The 19,723-nt window shown below is 44.1% G+C and overlaps 1 long non-coding RNA gene across 1 annotated transcript; it reads right to left on the reverse strand.

Moving 5' to 3' along the window:
* Positions 1-18,621: 18,621 nt before the first annotated feature.
* On the reverse strand, positions 18,622-19,371 carry LOC135933809 (uncharacterized). Its single transcript, XR_010573946.1, has 3 exons — positions 19,271-19,371; positions 19,083-19,192; positions 18,622-18,746 (listed from the first exon to the last, which is right to left on the reverse strand). It is a non-coding gene; the product is annotated as an uncharacterized LOC135933809 (long non-coding RNA).
* Between the last annotated feature and the right edge of the window lie 352 nt (positions 19,372-19,723).

Raw genomic sequence — 19,723 nt, forward strand, 5'->3', positions numbered from 1 at the left:
GGTGTGCATAATTATTCAGCCCCCTGAGTCAATACTTTGTAGAACCACCTGTTGCTGCAATTACAGCTGCCAGTATTTTAGGGTATGTCTCTACCAGCTTTGCACATCTAGAGACTGAAATCCTTGCCCATTCTTCTTTGCAAAACAGCTCCAGCTCAGTCAGATTAGATGGACAGCGTTTGTGAACAGCAGTTTTCAGATCTTGCCACAGATTCTCGATTGGATTTAGATCTGGACTTTGACTGGGCCATTCTAACACACGGATATGTTTTGTTTTAAACCATTCCATTGTTGCCCTGGCTTTATGTTTAGGGTCGTTGTGCTGCTGGAAGGTGAACCTCCGCCCCAGTTTCAAGTCTTTTGCAGACTCCAAGAGGTTTTCTTCCAAGATTGCCCTGTATTTGGCTCCATCCATCTTCCCATCAGCTCTGACCAGCTTCCCTGTCCCTGCTGAAGAGAAGCACCCCCAGAGCATGATGCTGCCACCACCATATTTGACAGTGGGGATGGTGTGTTCAGAGTGATGTGCAGTGTTAGTTTTCCACCACACATAGCGTTTTGCATTTTGGCCAAAAAGTTCCATTTTGGGAGCTGTTTCTATAAGAAAAGAGCCTGTTAACTCCAGTCTCTACCTGCCACCTACACTGAAAAAAAGGCCATGTTGGATTTACTTAATTCATTAGTGGTCATTGGTTGCACACAACTGTTTTGCTTTGGCAGAAACTTAAACAACTGAGTTAAATCAACACAACTTATTCATATTCAATAAACCTGTGCATTTTGTGTTGATAAAACGCAATTGAAACATGTTTAGATGAAGTAAGGTGAGCTCTTGGAATATTTTAATCCTTCACAATTTTGTCATTTTATTTCAACACTATTCAATAACTTTTACCCCACTACTACTTGGTCACTTAAATACTACATGCTGTCTTCATATTACATAATGTTCAACAAAGTCTAGAGTCTGGTTAACATAAAACTACCACCCTCCTATTTTTATCCAAGTTGCAGGGGTGCTGGGGCATAACCCTGAAGTGATAGGGTAAGAGGAAGGGTACACCCTTGACAGCTTACCAGTCTATCACATAGAGACAAACAACCATTTGCACTTACATTAACAGGTAATTTAGAATCACCAGTTAACCAAACCCTAATGACTGCATGACTTTTAACTGTGGGAGGAAACCAGAACACCCAGAGAGAAACCTCTGTAAACTAGCCAGATTGTGGAATTGAACCCATGACCTTTTTGCTGCGAGGCAACAGCACTAACCACCATACCACCGAGCTATCAAGCCAGTCTTAACAAAGTAGGAAAGCTATGATTTCTGTACATTTTTTTCCTTAACAGGCTAAACCACAATAAATAGCGATAGCATACACGTGGTGTGTGTAGTTGTCTGCCTCTTATAACTCCAGTGATTTTCCTGCCGTTTGAAATCTCGTGCAATCTTGTGAATTTCATGAGTCCAGCAACTAACCACTCTTACTAGATTGTATCATGTCATCTCAACAGGAACAAATTAAGTTGTTGAATTTCATACAGATCCTACATGATTTAATTACGTTCAAGATAGAAACATGAATTTTTTGTGTTCAAATTAGAGGTTAGACTTTTGTAAATGTAACAACCACCCAATTTACTTTTTTCGGTATACCGAAAAAAGTAGAGGCGGCTGCTCGACTTGACTGAGATGGATGCCTTCCTCAAACCATGATCCAAAGCGCGCGAGACTGAAATCCTGTGCGGTGTCGCGAGATTTAACATTGATATATCATTGACTTACTTCACTCGAACATGATATGAACAATTTAATATACCCTCTCTGCATATCATGTAGTTTCTACACTACATAGTTACACTTAACTTTAAAGCATTAGGCAATTGTGTTAAATACACACAAGATGCTTACATAAATCCAAGAGATGGCCAATCCCTTTTTTTCAGTGTACATTTGAAAACTCAAGGAACTTCAACTAAAGGAGTGTACACAGCAAGACACTAGCAGTGATGTGGTAACCAGAGACCATGTCAGTGAAATTTAGCAGCTTGTGTGTTTTGATGTGCAAAAATAACAATTGACAATTGACAGTTAACAGTGCAATGGCATTGCAATGAAGGGAAAATGACTGCTCTACTGTATGTACCATGGCATCATATGTCAAACATTTTTCCACACAGAAAGCAAAAAGGCCAGCCAATGTTGAAATTTCAAATTCAGTATGGACCCAGCTTAAAACCAACACATTTTTTCAAAGAAGTTTATTTATATAATGCCAATTCGCAATACTTGTCACGGTTTGCGGGTGCAAGCCGTGTGGAATTATTTTAGGACCAAAACAGCAGCTCAGGTGCAGGTGAGTATTTATTGAAGGAAGGACAACGAACAACAAAGGTACTGGGAAAAAGAAACTAAAACCTAAACTGGGTCATACTAACAAAACAAACCAGAACGCAGATGCGGGGAGGTCCGAGGAAACACACACGGAGAGACGCAGGGACATCGAGGGGAAACAACACAGACGAACCAGCAACTAACAGAGGCAGACACGAGGTTTAAATACACAGAAGGATAACGAGGGAATATGAGACAAAAGGAGGGCACAGCTGGGAGTAATCAGACCTGACGAGACAGGGGAAAGTAAACTGAACACACTGAGATAAGACAGAGACTTTCACAATAAAACAGGAACTACACATACAAGGACACACACGGGCTGAACAGAGTAAACACTAAACAAAGGAAGAGCAGAGCCAAAATCACACTAAAAGAGAAACACAAAACGCTGGGTCAAACGGACCCAGGATCATGACAGTACCCCCCCCTCAAAGGCTGGCCCCAGACAGCCCAAAACAAGAAAACCAAAAAACGCCCAAAAACAGAAAACAACCCGACCAGGGCGGGCGGCGGGGGCCCAGGAAGGAGGGCCCGAAGCCAAAACAAAACAGGAGCACCAGAAAACACAACACGAGCCCAAAACCAAAAGAAGACAAAAAGGAAACACACCAGAGCACAGGAAAACAGTCCAAAACAGAAAAGTTCAGGGGGCCGGCCAGGGGGCCGACCGCACAGGAGTCCAAACAGTTCCGGGGGCCGACCGTGCGGAAGGCCACGGTGGCGATGTGGACCCAGGTCAGGGGGCCGGCCCGGGGGCCGACAACCCAGGAGCCCGGACAGTTCAGGGGGCCGGCCGTGAGGACGGCAGCGGCGCCGACGTGGGCACAGTTCAGGGGGTCGGCCGTGAGGACGGCAGCGGCGGCGACCCAGGCGGAGGCGGTCCGGGGGCCGCCCACGACGGCGATGTCGCCTGGCCAGTGGCCTGGAAGGTGGCCGGTCAGCTGCGGACCCCGACGGGGTAGGACCAGGCGACGCTGATGTGGCCGCAGGTGACGGCGAGGAAGCCGGAGACGAAGAGGCCGCAGGTGACTGCGAGGAAGCCGGAGACGAAGAGGCGGCAGGTGACGGCGAGGAAGCCGGAGACGAAGAGGCCGCAGGTGACGGCGTGGAAGCCGGAGACGAAGAGGCCGCAGGTGACGGCGTGGAAGCCGGAGACGAAGAGGCCGCAGGTGACGGCGTGGAAGCCGGAGACGAAGGCACTGCAGCTGGCGGCGTAGATGGTGAGGCTGCAGCTGGCGTGAATGAAGAGGCGGCAGCTGGCATGGAAGCCAGAGACGGAAGCGCTGCAGGCGGCGGCGCTGCAGGCGGCGGCGCTGCAGGCGGCGGCGTGGAAGCCGGAGGCGGCGGCGCTGCAGGCGGCGGCGTAGATGGTGAAGCTGCAGCTGGCGGCGGCGTGGAAGCCGGAGACGGAGGCGCTGCAGCTGGCGTGAATGAAGAGGCGGCAGCTGGTGTGGAAGCCAGAGACGGAGGCGCTGCAGCTGGCGGCGGCGCGGAAGCCGGAGGCGGCGGCGCAGCAGCTGGCGGCGGCGCGGAAGCCGGAGGCGGCGGCGCTGCAGCTGGCGGCGGCGCGGAAGCCGGAGGCGGCGGCGCTGCAGCTGGCGGCGGCGCGGAAGCCGGAGACGGAGGCGCTGCAGCTGGCGGCGGCGCGGAAGCCGGAGACGGAGGCGCTGCAGCTGGCGGCGGCGTGGAAGCCGGAGACGGAGGCGCTGCAGGCTGGACGGATCCCTTGGACCCTCCAGCGACGACAGGAAGCAAAGGCCGGAGCGGTCCCTTGGACCCTCCAGCGACGACAGGAAGCAAAGGCCGGACGGATCCCTTGGACCCTCCAGCGACGACAGGAAGCAAAGGCTGGAGCGGTCCCTCGGACCCTCCAGCGACGACAGGAAACGAAGGCCGGAGCGGTCCCTCGGACCCTCCAGCAACGACAGGAAGCAAAGGCCGGAGCGGTCCTTCGGACCCTCCAGCGGAGACACGAGGCATAGGCCGGAGCGGTCCTTCGGACCCTCCAGCGGAGACACGAGGCATAGGCCGGAGCGGTCCTTCGGACCCTCCAGCGGAGACACGAGGCAAAGAGTCCACTAGCCGACATAAAGGCAGCTGGCACTGCACGAAGCACTGGCTTTGCCCAGGCAACACTAACATGGAGGAGTTCTCTGAGGGCTGCTTAATCTTCAGGGGTCCAGTAATAGCTGGGGGGTGAAACCTAGCTTCTGGGGAAGCCCTGGAGTGCATTACTTCGCCTGAAGCAGCTAAAGAGCAAGAATCTCCCTGGGCGGAACTAAGACCTTCTCCCTGCCTAAAGCGAGAGTGTGAGACTGGAGCTACGGAGGACACTGGAGCTACGGAGGACACTGGAGCTACGGAGGACACTGGAGCTACGGAGGACACTGGAGCTACGGAGGACACTGGAGCTACGGAGGACACTGGAGCTACGGAGGACACTGGAGCTACGGAGGACACAGGGGCCTGGACCACAGGGGACACAGGGGCCTGGACTGAGGGTGAAGCTGAGGGCACTGGAGACTGAACTACAGGCGACGCTGGGGGCACTGGAGACTGAACTACAGGCGACGCTGGGGGCACTGGAGACTGAACTACAGGCGACGCTGGGGGCACTGGAGACTGAACTACAGGCGACGCTGGGGGCACTGGAGACTGAACTACAGGCGGCGCTGGGGGCACTGGGGCCTGAACTACAGGCGGCGCTGGGGGCACTGGGGCCTGAACTACAGGCGGCGCTGGGGGCACTGGGGCCTGAACTACAGGCGGCGCTGGGGGCACTGGGGCCTGAACTACAGGCGGCGCTGGGGGCACTGGGGCCTGAACTACAGGCGGCGCTGGGGGCACTGGGGCCTGAACTACAGGCGGCGCTGGGGGCACTGGGGCCTGAACTACAGGCGGCGCTGGGGCCTGAACTGCGGGTGAAACTTGGAGCACTGGAGGCTGGGCAGCTAAGTGAGCCACTGGAGGCTGGGCAGCTAAGTGAGCCACTGGAGGCTGGGCAGCTAAGTGAGCCACTGGAGGCTGGGCAGCTAAGTGAGCCACTGGAGGCTGGGCAGCTAAGTGAGCCACTGGAGGCTGGGCAGCTAAGTGAGCCACTGGAGGCTGGGCAGCTAAGTGAGCCACTGGAGGCTGGGCAGCTAAGTGAGCCACTGGAGGCTGGGCAGCTAAGTGAGCCACTGGAGGCTGGGCAGCTAAGTGAGCCACTGGAGGCTGGGCAGCTAAGTGAGCCACTGGAGGCTGGGCAGCTAAGTGAGCCACTGGAGGCTGGGCAGCTAAGTGAGCCACTGGAGGCTGGGCAGCTAAGTGAGCCACTGGAGGCTGGGCAGCTAAGTGAGCCACTGGAGGCTGGGCAGCTAAGTGAGCCACTGGAGGCTGGGCAGCTAAGTGAGCCACTGGAGGCTGGGCAGCTAAGTGAGCCACTGGAGGCTGGGCAGCTAAGTGAGCCACTGGAGGCTGGGCAGCTAAGTGAGCCACTGGAGGCTGGGGAGGTGTGGTGGAGCGAGACTGGGACGAGGAGGCGGGAAGATTGTGTAGCTCTGAACGTGGAAGTCCCAAATACAAGGCAAAGGATTGCAGCGGAGTAAGCCCAGTGTCCTCCACCACATAAGCCTTCTTTCGCCGCAGCTTGCCCCTCCTGCAGGGCCTGAGTTCTGAAAGCAGCGGTGGAATGACATCAGAAAACTGAGCTGAAAGCGGCTGCTGAGCAGGCGATGAGCTGTTCACAAAATCATCTGCTGCACAGAAGACAGTCCCGGAATAAACAGTTCCACAGTCCGAAGATAGAAAAGAGTCCTCACTCACCACAGCCGGCGAATTAGAAGTCCGAACAACCGGCTGTGGGGTGGCGCGCCGACGGCGCGATCGGTGTTTCCTCCCCGCAGACGGCTCCGACGAGCCGGGCAAGAACACATCCGGCGAGTCGGGCAGCGGGGCAGGAGTGGCGGAGAGAAGGTGTGGTGTGAGGTGAAGAAAAGCCTGCGTGGTCGGGGGAAGAGACTCCAGTAGCCATGGCAGGCCGGAAAAGAGCCGTTGTAGCCGGCTTTCCACTACGCGGCGAAGCTCTTCCGGGGGGTGTTCCAGCCACAGGCCGAGAAGATTCTCCACATTATAAATGATGTCGTCCCGGAGCTCTTCCGACGGATTCACTGCTGCTGGGTCCATGTTGGCTGGTTCGTGCTGTCACGGTTTGCGGGTGCAAGCCGTGTGGAATTATTTTAGGACCAAAACAGCAGCTCAGGTGCAGGTGAGTATTTATTGAAGGAAGGACAACGAACAACAAAGGTACTGGGAAAAAGAAACTAAAACCTAAACTGGGTCATACTAACAAAACAAACCAGAACGCAGATGCGGGGAGGTCCGAGGAAACACACACGGAGAGACGCAGGGACATCGAGGGGAAACAACACAGACGAACCAGCAACTAACAGAGGCAGACACGAGGTTTAAATACACAGAAGGATAACGAGGGAATATGAGACAAAAGGAGGGCACAGCTGGGAGTAATCAGACCTGACGAGACAGGGGAAAGTAAACTGAACACACTGAGATAAGACAGAGACTTTCACAATAAAACAGGAACTACACATACAAGGACACACACGGGCTGAACAGAGTAAACACTAAACAAAGGAAGAGCAGAGCCAAAATCACACTAAAAGAGAAACACAAAACGCTGGGTCAAACGGACCCAGGATCATGACAATACTAACACCACCAGGCACTTTATACTGTAGGGTAAACCCACAATAATATTTCTTTCTCCAACAGTTTTGAAGGTTTTGTTAAAGGTTAAACGATTCACAAACTTCACAATGCAGGCTTCTTCTAAGAGCTAAGTGCTCTAAGTGCTGGGGATATTATGGTACCATGAGGTCTTTATGATGTGATGAAAGTTGGTCATTAAGGACTTTGCATGTAAGAAAGATTTTAATTTCAGGATTTCTGAAAGAGCCAATTAAAAGAAGCTGGAGCGGGAAAAAAATCAATTCAGTTTTCTTTATATAGTGCCAGTTCGATGTGACTGTGTGTCACATCAATTAGTGTGATGAACCACAACAATTGAGAGATTCCTTAATCTTCTATGACAGCAACAGCAACAGTGGGTTAGGGTTAGGGAGCCGAGGTTAGAAAAAGAAAAGGACGTATCTTGGTTGTTATTTGTGTTATTCTTACTTAGTTTTAGAATAATTTAAAGAGAGTTATGGTGCTGAAGGTCAGTAAAGCATACCTCATTAACTTATCGTTCAGCTGTCTTAGTATTCAGAGTGACCACGTGTGTTGTTGAGACTGAAGGTATGAAGGCATGTATTAACCAATGAAGAAAATTGGAAAATTTGTTATTACCAACACATTCAAATAAGTTGGATTTTTGTGATAATTTCAGATTTTGCCATGAGGGTGGTACCCGGACCTGTACCTGGAATCAGTGGAGTTCATGCAAAGCTTTACCTCCATACCATAAAAATTATGGTGAGTTGGCACTTTTTAATCCACCTTGCCTTTTCTATCAAGTGCAAAATATAGCATGAGAGGTTGCATTAAATGAAAGTGTAATTTAAAAATATTATTTTTGAGAACTAATATTGAACATTTTTACAAATATACAGAAAATATTACTTTGGCACAGATTAGCATGACATGAGCAGAATGCACAGATGGACTGATTTAGGGCTTGGTCACCTCCCCCCACTGTTTTTTGTATTTTGAAAAGCAAAAAACCATTTTCATACATAACCATATTCTCATTTTGCCATTCTGTTTCTTGATAAAGATAATAATTTAACAATTTAAGTGCTTTTTTTTTTTCGAACAGGTCCTTAAAGATCAGCCTGAAGGTCAGAGAAGCAGTCGCGTGATTAGAATATTGATGGTTTAAATCCATCTGTGTGTGTGTGTGTGTGTGTGTCTTCAAACTGAGACATAGCCTTACACATTTTTATCTGCATGTGAGAACCAAGCTTTAAAGCCTGTAGCTGCAGGGACTACTTGATATAAGTGATTGTTGGGATTTGAGCAAAAAGTGAAGCAGGAACTGAATAAAGCAAGAACTGTACATCAACCCAGGCCCCATGAGTGAAACTCTAAAACATCACAGGTTGGAAATTGTACTCATTACTGAAACGTTTACCTTTTTAGAAGAACATAATTAATATACAATGTAGTTGTAGTCACTAAGTGCCCCATAACTTCCTTAATTAATGCATTCTTCTCCCAGGGTGTAATTTCATGCCATATTTGCTCAATGCCACCTGCATCTTACTCTAATGTAGAAGGGAAAGAATTCTGCCCTTTTTGTTATCTTCTTGGTCTTGTGGGGCTTTTAGTGTTGTTGAATTGGGCAGTGCATTTCTTTCTTGTTAAGACTATATCAGATTGTTGATTTGGACGCTGTCTTTCTGATAGGTTTATTTTTTTTTTCAGGCAAATGATTGTCTCCTTCACTTGCATCAACATCTCTAGTGCAAGTTCAATACTTGTAATCGACTCCAGAAGTTTTATCTGCTTAATTTGTGTGCTGGTTCAGCACAGTTAGCAGTCTCACAGCATCTGGAAAAAAAGCTCATCTCCAGCCTGTGAACCTTGCCTGGATGTCTCCAAAAGTTGATTCTGTTCATCTGGACGTAGCGTTTTGTGGGAGAAACGTTTCGTCACTCATCCAAGTGACTTCTTCAGTCTCAGCTGACTGCAGGTTTCCCCAACCTTATAAACAGTACATTTGCATAATGACTGAAACCAGCCCACTGAAGGAACAATGGGCTGGGAGGTCAGTTCCTTAGTCTTAATTATGCAAATTCTCATGACCATTGATCAACAACCACTGACCAAAACCCACTGATCAAAGACCACTGATCAATGGCCATGAGTACCATTCACAGAGAGTTGGGGAATGGCTGCAATCACAGCATTGTAAGATGGCGAAAGATGTACCCTTAGGCCCCCTCCTCGATTCAGAGATGGTCTTTCCCTCTTCACGTAAATGGCCTCCTTGACTCCGCGCTCAAACCAGCATTCCTCCCTGTCCAGGATGTGTACATCCTCATCCTTGAAAGAGTGTCCACTGGCCTGTAGGTGTAAATAGACTGCAGAGTCCTGGCCTGACGAGGTAGCTCTTCTGTGTTGTGCCATCCACTTCGCCAGAGGTTGTTTGGTTTCCCCGATGTATAAATCCTGGCAATCCTCCTGGCACTTAACAGCGTACACTATGTTACTCTGTTTGTGTCGGGGGACCCGATCCTTGGGGTGGACCAGTTTTTGGCGCAGCGTGTTTTGGGGTTTAAAAGCCACAGAGACCCGGTGTTTAGAAAAATGTGTCTCAACTGCTCCGATACTCCTGACACATATGGGATCACTACAGGTTTTCGCTTGGGCAGCGGTTGTCCTTCTCTCCTGGATCGGCTGGAGCTTTCTTTTGGTGCCTTTCCAGCTTTGACAAAAGTCCAGCTGGGATAACCACATTTACTCAGGGCCTTCTTAGTCAGCTGAGACTGAAGAAGTCACTTGGATGAGTGACGAAACGTTTCTCCCACAAAACGCTACGTCCAGATGAACAGAATCAACTTTTGGAGATTTATTTTCCTGGATGATTGAGAATGCATCAAGACCTTGCCTGGATGTTGTGCAGCTTCTGAGAGAGGGGATGTAAGCTACATTCAATGGTCCTCTGTGCAGACTTAACCACCTTCGCTTTGTGCACTGGTGTGCAGTTTTGTTAGAACAGGAAGGCGCCATCCCCAAACCGTTCCCACAAAGTTGGGAGCATGAAATTGTCCAACATGTCTTGGTATGCTAAAGTATTAAGAGCTCCTTTCACTGGCCAAGCCCAGCTCCTAAAAACAACCCCACACCCTGATCCCCCCCTCCAAAAATTCACTATACACTATGTCAAATATGCTTTATATCTATATGCCCTATCAAAAGCAAGGTGTAGGCCACTGAGGAAAAAAAATCCACACTGCAAAACATCGGAGGCTTGTTTTTGAAGGCGGCTAATAGTTGTCGAAAACAGAGGCGCTCATGTGCATATAATTAGTCCTCAAGGTGTTGGAACATTATGGCAAGCCTAGTAAGTAAAACTGCAATGAGTTTTGTGCTTGGCCCACATGCTGTAAGCTTGTGTTGATTGCTGGAAGTACTGCTGATGCTGAGGCTTGCTTGTGGGATTGAGCAGTGTCTTGGCTCATGAGAAAACTCTTTCACTTTCATTATAAGCAGCTCCTGGCAAAAATCATGCTCTTCTCCCACTAAAGTGTCACCAATAAACCACTGATGTCATTGCAAATCAGGGATAAGACCGTTCTGAAAATAGATGGCCTGCAGAGCAATCGTGGAAAATAGAAAAGTAAGTAAGATAAGAAAATGAGAGCTGAGGGGAAAAAGTATTATTTTCAATTACCCAGGAATATTTAAGAGCAAAAGGGGAAGACGATCAAGAGAAAAGACAGGCGTGAGGGGACATTACATTGTGGAAATGCCAAGCATATGGGAAGATGCAATCTCCTGGAGCAATTCAATTTTGTCCTTGACTTAGCAGCAGCACATGAACGCTGCAGAGTGGCTACATTAACATATGCTCTACTTTAATGAGAGAAGGACAGATGGTGGGCCATGGTTCGGAGCTTTATCTCAACTGTATCTGTAAGTTTGACTTTGGTGCAGAGCAAGAATGCTGACCGAAGAGGCATGGAGGGGAAAATGAAGATGCAGCAAGGAATGAATGGAAGGGGGCGTGCCAAAGAGAAGTTGCAGTAAAGTTAGAGGACCTAGCAGACGTGAAGGTTAAAACGTAAAAAAGGTTTATATAAATATTCACTTTATCCCACTAGAACGTTATCAGCCCTGATTTATAGGGCATGAACCTTCCACTTTCATACACATTAATGTCAAAACCATTCCAAAAAGAATTCTCCCCCAACACTCAAAATACATCCATCAACAAGGAAGTCCTTTGTCTGATCATACCTTCCACTCTTAGATACACCTCTTTCACAATCTACATAAAATGACTCCCAAAGGTTTAATTATTGGTACAGATTAAGGTATACTATATATTTTAAGGTGCATAATTATTGAGCCATTTATACAAAGAAAAGAGTGTTGCTAGTAGTGATGGGATTTCCGGCTCTTTTTAGAGAACCGGCTCTTTCGGCTCGGCTCACTAAAACAGAGCCGGCTCTTTCGGCTCCGAACCGGCTCTTCAGGTTGTTTTGTTGCTTTAATTAATTTATTATTAACAATAATATAAAATTATGCACAAAAGGAATTACTAATGTAAAAAAAAAGTGGTTTTATTTATATATGCTTATATATAAATATATGCGGTGGCCCCTAGAGACAAAGCACGTACAAACTCCAAAAAGCACGTACAAACTCCAAAGCACGTACAAACTCCTAGCTACCTAGATCACTTAAATTACACAATTGAAAGCATATGTGTATGGTTTGTATATTTATACACAAGCACTCATATATATTCAAATAATTTAAAAAAAATGTTCCTTTACCTGTTACTACCACACACCAAATCCGGTCATTGGTACTTGCTGGCTTGTGTAGCCACTAGGTAACAAAAGCTCAACACTGCGCCTAGCATCCTGGAGCACTTCTGTTGTGTTTTGTACGTGTTATGGAGTTTTTATGTGCTTCTGAGTTTTTACGTGCTTGGGAGTTTATACGTGCTATGGAGTTTTTAGGTGTTTTGGAGTCTGTACGTGCTTCAGGGTTTGTACGTGTTTTGGAGTTTGTGCGTGCTTTGTCTCTAGGAGCCACCGTAAATATACTTTTATTTATTCACTCCACATAAAATGTAATAAATAAATCATATAATACAAAAACCAACTATTCACAGTTCAACTTTTAACTATTTAAATTTTCAGCTTTTTCCTTTTAAACAAATTTAAAGTGAAACAACACAAAACACTGCAAACCACAACACAATTAAATATAAATTAAAAATTAAAAACAAAAAGAACATGCATATTCTCTGTCATATGTGCCTGTATGAATAAACTTTCTGAGTCCTTTATCATCCGCAACTGAAAATAGTTGTGGATGATTACTATACCTTTCTAATGTGACGTTGTTGTCCCTGGCTCTCTTTCTCTCTCTTTCCCTCCTGCTCTGTTCCTGTGCTACTGCGAGTGTAACTACCGCCCCTCCCCCCTCTTCCCAGCGCAAAGCACAAGTCTTCCCGTGCGGAGTGAAGCGGAAAAAAAGTGCGAGAGAGAGGGTGAGAGAAAAAAAAAGTAAAAACCCACGGCTCGCTATAAGGAGCCGGCTCGCGTCGTTCACGTCAAAGATCCGGCTCTAAGAGCCATTTCGTTCGCGACCGACACATCACTAGTTGCTAGTGTTGGAACATCTGTCATGCCTTTAACTTTAGGTTTAATAAATTCTACATGATTCTACATTAGAGTAACTGCAGTTTTTCTTTTTTTCTTCAGGCCAAGATGTTACTACTTGATCATTATAGTTATGACCATAGTTTTATGATAATAAATCACTCCAATACTTGCTTCTAGAACCTGCTTGGAGAGCAAGAAAACATTATACCAAGTACACTGACAAGAACCTCTTTCAACTCTTGTGCAGAACATCGTGTCAGTATCTTATGGTGGATCTTAGAGGTCAAATACACTGCAACCTAAGAAAACACCAGCAAATAGAACAATGCTGCAAAAACACAAAGAAGTTGAATAAAACTCAGTGAAAATAGAAAAACTATCTTACCCAACAATCTTAAACTGTCGTAAATCATCTTACCTAAAAAATCCTAAATGATCTTCTCTAAACCATTGAAAATGATGAAATTATTAATTACGATAGAAGTCCTGTTGATAGTGTCACTGTAGGGAATAAATTCACAGGACATAACCTTATACATTTGTTACTAGTCTTTTTCAGAGTTACATCTTATTCAGAGCTAGATAATTAATATTATTAAATTGAATCATTATTTAACTAATGCCAGTTCAGGTTCTGTTAGTGACCATTTATAACGCTGCACAGCTATTTGACTCAGGGTTAATTTTTTAGCACAGCTATAATTTATGAAAGGTATGCTCATCCTTTCTGTCTTTGTGTTGGCTTGCTCTGGCTTTTACCATGTATAGGTGTGTCAGCTCATATTACAAATGGACTCTCAAAGTGCCCTTTTCAGGACAGCTCTATATTGGTCTTTAGACCACAGTGGTTGCTTATATGAATCAGAGGAGCTTGGTCCCATCTGAAGGTCAGCCATACAGTGGCTGGATCAGACACAAGGTCCACACAACACAGAGCCTTATCATTATTCACTGCCGAGACACTCACAGAGCAGCAGTGCTAAAACACCAACATTTATTATGGCTGCCCTTGACGGCTGCTATAATGTCACTGAGCATTATAAAGATGACATGCAGGAGCAACATTTGCTACTTTTTGTTCTTGAAGCACTGCAGAATTTATGTATTTACATTTAGACCATATAGACACTCTTAAAAGAATGAGAAAAAGGCAGATTTTGTTCAGTTATAACAGAGGCTGCAAAAGAAAACACACATTATACAGACATGCACCACTTTTACAGGCACTGTCTATAATAAGCGGTAAGTTTAATTCTTTGGTTGAAACGGATTATATCAAGCCACCACACTGTGGGGTGCACAAAGTGTTGTTTTGTCAGATGCATTGTACAATTATGCACAAGGTGTCTTTTGGTGTCGCTGCTTTGTCGCTACATAGCCACTGAGAGATAATGTTTTAGATTTAAAGAGTCTCCATTTCAGATGGTGGAGGGGTCACCCTTAGAAACTCTGATTCATGTTCCATTTGGACTTTTATGTGTTGCACTTGATTGTGTTTCCTTTCCACTTATTTTTTTTTTCTCTTTCATATGTACTAAAACGTCCTTGGTCAGGTCTAGGTTCTAAAAACTATGTTGGCGGGTGTAGGTACAAAAATCTACTTGGATAAGTGTAGGCACTAAACAATCCATCCATTTTCTTCCGCTTATCCTTGTCAGGGTTGCAGGGGGACTGGAGCCTATCCCAGCTACCATAGGGCGAGAGGCAGGGTACACCCCGGACAGGTCGCCAGTCTGTGGTAGGGCTAACGCATAGAGACAGGCAACCATTCACACTCAGCTTCACATCTATGGGCAATTTAGAATAATCAATGAACCTATCCCCACTAACTACATGTCTTTGGACTGATGGAGGAAGCCGGAGAGAACCCAAACATGGGGAGAACATGCAAACTCCACACAGAAAGGCCCCGGCCAATCTCTGCAGCTGATTATTGCGGCACCGCGCTGCATGCATGCACTAAATAATAATTAGCTATATTTAAGTACTAAAAGTTACTTGATTATGTCCAAGTACTAAAAACTACTCTGTTAGGATAAGTACATAAAAAAAAAAAACTTGATTAGATTTTGGAACTAAAGACTACGTTTTTAATGTGCAGATACTACTAACTAGAATCTACTTGGTTAGGCAGTAAAAACTGCTTCATTGTGTTTAGCTTATAAAAATATTTGGCTAGGTTTAGACACTGGAATTAATACTGAATACTGAATTTAACAAAAAAGCTAATCAGAAGAAAAATGGCTAAAAGGGAGTGTGATCTTACAGGGAGCTGTGGCAAAGCTGTTTCTGGAATGGAGGGCCTGAATAAAGCTCCAGTATTCGATAAAAAAGAATAATTGTGACTGTGATTCATGCAAAGTTACTCCAGTCGAGTCCAAGAATAAAAATAAGGAGCTGAATATGAACATAATGAGTCCCCTTTGACCAAGAGTTTTTTTACTGTTCTTACTATAATCACACTTCACAGTAATGATAGCTTACAAATTTTAATCATACTCTTTACCTCCGTTTAAGCATTTCCTGCCTTTACCCTTTCCCTTCCTGTCTGTGTCTGAAGTGAGCAGACTGTGTAGACTGTCTACGCACTGATTTGCTGTCTGTGATTGCTTTGTGCATACATTTTACCAGACATCTGAACAATTTCATAATACAGTGCACAGTATTAAAGAATGCCAGAGGTGGGAGAAAATGAGACTTTCTTCAACAGCATCCTGACAAGCACCAGTATTTACATAGCACCTCTAATTAGATCAGTCCTCCCACACAGCACCTGGATTATCTAACTTAGTCATGTTAGAATAGACAGCGACTCCTCAGAAAGTGTTTTATGTTCTTTTTTAAAAAATAGAATACCTAAGAGAAGCTGTGTGTGAGCATTACTGCAATATTTTCTAATCTAAAACTCAGAGCACTGCATAGGCTTTGTTTACTCTGCGTCCACATCCAGTGAAGGCTTGTAACAAGTGTTAGAACAAAAATATATTAGTTTTATTACTTTTTTATTATTAAATAAATAATAAAAGTACTTTAGGATATTGAACTTTAAATTCACTGTTAAGATATTGTATGCTGCTGCAGGTACTTAATTTAATTCTTGTGCCATGCAATAACGGTTTCCTGCTGCGCAGAGCAAAGTGCAGCGCAAGCGAGGAGAACTTGGACCGCTGCGCGCTGTGACGTACCTTCAAGCGACCAATAGAAACGAAGCCTACAGCTGCGCTAACAACACAATGAAGGAAAACTTTCTTTACGTGTTTGAGTTCTGTGAACTTTTTGACACAAGTTTACGTTCATATATAGGGACCTCCTAGGGTGGGAAAGAAGTGTTGTGGAAACGACATACAATCTTCACTAGTCGGGATAGTTACAATTTTAGTTACATTTTTTATTAAACATCTGAACATAATACAACACAAACTCCATTAGAGGATACAAAATCAGAGGGATACATGTTTTGAAATAACAAGCAGCAAAAAAAAAAAAAAAGACGTACAAGCGGAGCTCAGTGGTCAACGCAGCACAAATTTTGGGTCCTTCGCTCCAGCTAACTGATGATGGGAAGTGAAGCGAAAAAAAGTGCGAGAGAGAGGGTGAGAGAAAGAAAAAAAATAGCCGGCTCCCAATAAGGAGCCGGCTCACGTCGTTCACTTCAAAGAGTCGGCTCTAAGAGCCGTTTCGTTCGCGACTGACACACTACAGCTAACGGTGAGCTGATGTGAAAGGGCCTTAAAGGTTTTACTTGTGATCACAGGAACAGGTGCTGCTGTTTTGCATGACAGAAACGTTATCTTTCACTCTATCTGAGCTCACTGTCGCAGTAACGGTTCCGTCTCTATGTTCTTCACAGTTTGTGTGCAGACAGACTCCATATTAAACATGGACAATGTTGTCACTGCTGCTGTTGAGGTGTCAGTCCTTTTGTTAAAACACTCGAGGATGCTCGAGCTTAATGTCGCAATACTTTTTATTGACACGCGTGCTCTTAGATAAGTCTATTTTTAGTCATGAATATAGGAGAAACACTTGTGCTTAGTGGTTACAACAGAGATCTAGAGATTAAAAGAAACCTCGTTTAAAAATATTAAGTTAATAATAATATAAATGTTACTTGATGAATCGCTCCAGTCCTAATTTCATACCACATGATGATGCTAATTTTCACAAATTAGCCAACATGAAACTCTCAGCAACTTCAAAACAGACCATAGTATTTGGGTTGAAGACAACTATAAAACCCAGGTTATAGTTTCCTGGGACCCAGTTTTCTAGATTGTACTGTGATAAAAAAGTAGAGTCCTAGTGATATTGTATAGGACTGTGATCGTTTTTTATATATTACTGAGCTTTTCATAGACATTTGCCTTTGGACATGGGCAAATAGTGTCTCTCAAAAGTTAAGGTGCTACACTGCAAAAACCCACCTCCTTAATCCTAGAAAAATACACTTATTTTTGGTGAAGATTTGCTTAAAACAAGTGAAATTATCTGCCCATGGGGTAAGTGTTTTTTTCTTAATAAGATTTCTTGAAATAAGAACAATATCTAGATTTAAATAAAGCTAAAAATAAGTCTTTTACACTCATTCCAGGCAACAAATCAGAACATTGAAACTTAAAATAAGCATTAACCACTTATTGTAAGCCACAAATAAGATAATAAAGCTAAAAATAAGTCTTTTACACTTATTCCAGGCAACAAATCAGAACAATTGAAACTTAAAATAAGCTTTAACCACTTATTGTAGGCCACAAATAAAGATAATAAAGCTAAAAGTAAGTCTTTTACACTTATTCCAGGCAACCAATCATGGCTTGAAACCTAAACATAAGCTTTAACCACTTGTTCTAAGTAAAATGTTGAAGAAATTAAGTCTGAAAATAGGCATAAAACACTTATTCTAACGAACAAATCAAGGCAAATAATCTAAAAACTAGTACATTAAATCATTTTGAAGATATTCTTTTTAAATTTAGCTAAACACTACTTTAAGATTATATTGCTGATTAAGGACAAAACAAAACTGAAACAGAGCAAAAGTGTCCATCTTTATTTGTCCACTTTAACAATAACCAGTTTACGTTCATATATAGGGACCTCCTAGGGTGGGAAAGAAGTGTTGTGGAAACGACATACAATCTTCACTAGTCGGGATAGTTACAATTTTAGTTACATTTTTTATTAAACATCTGAACATAATACAACACAAACTCCATTAGAGGATACAAAATCAGAGGGATACATGTTTTGAAATAACAAGCAGCAAAAAAAAAAAAAAGACGTACAAGCGGAGCTCAGTGGTCAACGCAGCACAAATTTTGGGTCCTTCGCTCCAGCTAACTGATGATGGGAAGTGAAGCGAAAAAAAGTGCGAGAGAGAGGGTGAGAGAAAGAAAAAAAATAGATACAATTAGATAGAGATACAATTGAACAGTACAGGTCCAACATTATGAGTTTAAGTGGTTTCAACATTTCAACAGTCTTAGAGGTTTCGCCATTGCCCCATTAAAATTGACGAGTGACATAGGAAGACCACAAAGATTCAAATTTCTTCCGAATGACACCGAATATCACAAAACTTGTCTGGGTGAGTAAATGAACATTTTCCATTTTAGAAATAAGACCCAGATTGAAAAAACAAAAAACAAAACAGAAGTGCCCTCTCATAATCTTATCTGAAATTTACACACTACTTTCCAATAAATGCATGCCATTCTGCCAGGGCTTTTCTGTAAGATGATGTAGTGTCACTCTCATGAATGGCATCCTGGAGAACTTCTGTCTGAATGACAGACAGCAGGGTTGCCACGCATTTGGGGTAAGTCAGATGGAGTGAATAAAAGTATGCCATCACATATATCATAGCCTCACCAAGTTTTTCTTTGTCAAATGTTGTAACTGGTAAATTACCAACAGCAATGACACACTTGCAGCCATCGAACATCACTACTGGACATGACAAGCTTCGTTTCTGGAGGACAGCATCTGGATCTTCTGTAGGCTGCAAGACACAAAAGACATGACAGTTAACATCTTATGTTAATTGTATGTTTTTTTGCTGGGATTTGGTCATAACGTCGGAGACGTCATTATCTTGTTTTTTGTTGGTTACACACATTTTATAGTAGTTTTGACCTATGGTTTATCAGTGTCAAGCGACTCCTTATGTGACCACACTCGTGTACATTAAATACGTTATAAATTAATGAAAACAATAAATTATAGATTTAAGTCTTTCGGCTGAAACCGAAAAAGCATTTTTGAGTCATGTTTGACCGAAATATTTCGTTTGCCAAATTTTCTGTAGATCTTTATAAGCAAATTTTACAAAACTTACCTTCAGGACATGTAGAAATGCTTCAGAAGCATTCCCCATCTTTTTTGGTGGATGGGCAGGTGTGGGAAAGAGCGTTGGAAGAGCCTTCATCAGTGCAAGGTGGGCTTCAGCTGGACAAAGCAGAAACAAACCTTCATAAACATAAATTTTAAAGGATGAGAACTTTGTATTCAAATGGTAAAACTTACTTTTGTCCATGGTCATTGGTGGATTCATTGCCTTCTTTGACACACCGTAGAACTCTACCCTGGAGCAGAATTCTTCCCATCTCAGTTTTATTTGACTGATGAACTTGTTGTTGTGGGGATCCAAAATTCTGCGAAGCTCACCCAACGCCTACAATAGGTTTAAAAACATAAGTAAACAAATAAAATCAAAATAACTTTACTACCACACCAAATATATTTGAAATTAAAGTGATTATTGATTAACTCTTCCAAAAACTTACATGATGCAATTCTTTAAAGCATGGATATGCATCCAAGATGAGGTGAGCTCTGTTCTCCTCTTTCATGGTGTCTGAGTCAATGAAGGCTCTTCTGGCTTCAAACTCGAGGTCTAATAGCTGGGACACATCTTCTTGGTTTGGTTTTGCCTTCTTGCACATTTCTTGTAATGTTTTGTAATGTCTTGCTTGTATT

This window comes from Pelmatolapia mariae, linkage group LG15 (assembly GCF_036321145.2).
Source record: "Pelmatolapia mariae isolate MD_Pm_ZW linkage group LG15, Pm_UMD_F_2, whole genome shotgun sequence".
NCBI classification, from domain to species: domain Eukaryota; kingdom Metazoa; phylum Chordata; class Actinopteri; order Cichliformes; family Cichlidae; genus Pelmatolapia; species Pelmatolapia mariae.